The 3,084-nt window shown below is 38.6% G+C and overlaps 1 long non-coding RNA gene across 1 annotated transcript; it reads left to right on the top strand.

Annotated features, from left to right (window-relative positions):
* Positions 1-379: 379 nt before the first annotated feature.
* LOC144819739 (uncharacterized) lies at positions 380-2,291 on the top strand. The gene is made up of 4 exons (XR_013607543.1): positions 380-467; positions 569-651; positions 1,459-1,545; positions 2,063-2,291. It is a non-coding gene; the product is annotated as an uncharacterized LOC144819739 (long non-coding RNA).
* Positions 2,292-3,084: the final 793 nt, after the last annotated feature.

Raw genomic sequence — 3,084 nt, forward strand, 5'->3', positions numbered from 1 at the left:
GCAGCGCCGGCCCAACGAGGAGCAACGCCCGATGATGAAGCATGACACCCCTTGGGGTGTGTGAGGGCAACAGGAGGCAAGACTTGCTTTCCTCCTTATTATTTTTATGTCCGTTCACCCAGGACTTCCCCCCTTTTTCCTTCAGTCTTTCTTGTTTACGTTATAGATTCAGTAACACACCACTAACACTTGAGTAGTGACTACAGTCCGTTGTTTATTTTTATAAATTACCTACGGTCGCAGTCCTTTGGCTCTGTTCACCATCAGTGTGATCGACATTTGAACCCACCTATGAGTTCCACTTCCAACTCAGCTGAAATCATTCAAACATTACTTAGATCACAAGGTTCTGGACCATAAAGTATAAATAACGAGCCTAAGCGCCACTCGGTGCATACGTTCCCGAAAGCCACAGAACCCCGTGCCTCGCTCCCAGATTTTTCAGATTCATCAAAAAGTTTATCCTGGTAAGTACTGAAACTGCATTTCAACTTATTTCAGTGAACTTGCAGTCTGCGATTGCAGAGTCGCTTGTAAAATGATGACTCATTACTATTTTTTGTTGCAGTAACGTGATGACATTAGGAAGATCTTCGTATCAAGAAGGCTCCCTATTTTATTACCATTCGTGAAAAAATTAAAACTCACGAGGTATGGTCAAATGCCTTTGTAGCATTTTGAAAGATATTTTAAATCCGTAAAAACAGGATACAGGTTTATGACCTGCTTGTTTCCATTTATTGTCGGTAGGTCTCGAAATACGATCTGGGGAGCGAGTGCCTAAATGTAACAGATTGGATCAGGTATTTATTTGAATGATTTCACTAAGTCAGCGAGTTATTGTCTCCATTATACTATATTCAAATATTTATATTTACACTGCATATCTTGTCTTTAGGACACCGACTAACTCTGAGTGGACATATATATTTTTTTACTATTCGGAAAAATTTAAAAACTCACGAGGAATGTTCAATGCCCTTGAAGCATTTCGAAAAATGTTTTAAAATTTTTAATATAAGGATACATGTTTATGACCTGCATGTGTCAATTTATTGTCTGTAGGTCTCGAAATACGATCGAGGGAGCGAGTGCCTAAATATAACAGATTGGATCTGGTATTTACTTAAATAATTCTTCTAAGTCAGAGAGTTACTGTCCCCATTTGACTATATTTAAATACTTATACCTACACTGCGTATCTTGTTTTTAGGACACCGATTAGCTTTGAACTGCACATAGATCAGCGCCAGCAATATAAGGCACGAGGATAATTATACCATCTTTTCATATAGAAGTAAAAGCACTACTGCCGTGAACCTGGATCAGTGTGATTTAAGGTCTTATGGTCTTCATAATTGCAACTTTTACCATCAATAAGACCCTTAACATGTAATGCTTGGTTTATAATGATAAAATTGTGGCGCATAATAATAAAATTGTGGCGCTTTGTTTCAGCTCTTTATCCTGTCCTTCTCTTCATCAATACAAGATATCACTCTTCTATTGGTGACTATTCCACTTCAAGGTGCCTCGTCAGAGTGTGTAAGTATGGTAGCTGAAAACAGCTGAAAATAGTGGAGATTCAAATAGCCATCGATAAGATAAATAATCTAAGTGTCACCTCGTTGCTGAGTTTTCAAAGTAATTCTTGATATCTTTGCGACCTATTGGATCCAATATGGACGATATAAAACAATACCATGGCTCTCTGTTCTAACCCAATTGTACAACATGTCCATCATTATTTATTTTATTATCATATAGAGAAACATTGGGTTATTACGCTGTCAATACTTTACCGTGCTCTGGTTTTCCACCTTCCCCTTACCTTGCAACTGAGTCTCTGTCCTGTGAAATACACAAAGAAATGAAAGCCCTTTCTTAGGGCAGAGTTGAGAAATGTAAACTTGGTTAGAAAGAAGAAGTTGCCATGATATTGTAGGTTGAATATATTAATGTTTCTCATCTTCTATGAGATTGTATATGAACTTATTTGTGAATTTAAAATATTTTATATTTTGTTTAGTTTGTTTCTCTTTTTTTCTTTCCTAATGTTTAGGATACACGTGGCTACTCCAGAAGAAGGCGCTGGTCGCCGAAACGCGCGTAGAGAATTAATCTTTTATGCCACTTTTTAAATGTAATTTTATATTTTTTATTGTGTATTGACTGTTTATTGTGGATTTATTATTTACCACTTAATGAAAAATATTGTCTCTTAATTTTATGATTTGTATTATGTATTTTTTGCGATTGATTCTTTTAACATGGTCAGTAATAAAAACTGAATTTATACCTACTTATATTACTTCTTCTTATATATTTATTTCATTAAAACAAAAAAAGTTTTTGGTTTAAGTGCCTTGGTTGTTACCTCTCATGTTGATAACTTGGAGCATAGACACTGGACCGTTAACTGGCTCTTAGGTCCCCCCTCCTTTTCTTTTTTGACAGAATAGTAGCACGGCGGCTCAGCCGAGGGATCTTTTTCTATCCCTTCTGTTTTCAATTTCCTTTCCTTTCACTCACGAGGCTCTAATATCCCGTTTATTAGGGAGATATTTGGTGAACACATACCAGGAACACCTGTTTGATGCACCATTGGTGGCAGTGTATGTTTTCCCCCCATCTTTCGCCTCCTACCCCCCCCCCACCGACAACAACCAACTCCTTTATTCTACTCCCGCTAGTAATACAGGACTGAGGTATCCATATAACCCGCACTTTTATCAGGTATTAGGAGCATACCTGGCAGATAACTTGCTACCAGTACTGGGCAAGCCCCTTTATACTATAGCCTGTCATTTGTGTCCCTTGGTAGGCTTATAGTAGAGAGGCCCCTCTGCCCTTCAATGGAGAGGTCCCTTACATTCTGACGCCCCTAATTTGAGAGAGGTCCTTTTATACACTGACATACTCGATTCCGATATTTACTGGTCAATCGAACACTGTCCCGCATCTGAGTGTATGCCATAGGTTGCTTACACAACTCGACTCCTAAAGTCACGCCCATGCGCGGAGGAGTAGTTTAGTTCCCCTACTGCACATGCGCTCTGCGGCCCTTTTGCACGAATGCGCTTC

The sequence above is a fragment of the Lissotriton helveticus genome, chromosome 2_1 (genome assembly GCF_964261635.1).
Source record: "Lissotriton helveticus chromosome 2_1, aLisHel1.1, whole genome shotgun sequence".
Lineage (NCBI taxonomy): Eukaryota > Metazoa > Chordata > Amphibia > Caudata > Salamandridae > Lissotriton > Lissotriton helveticus.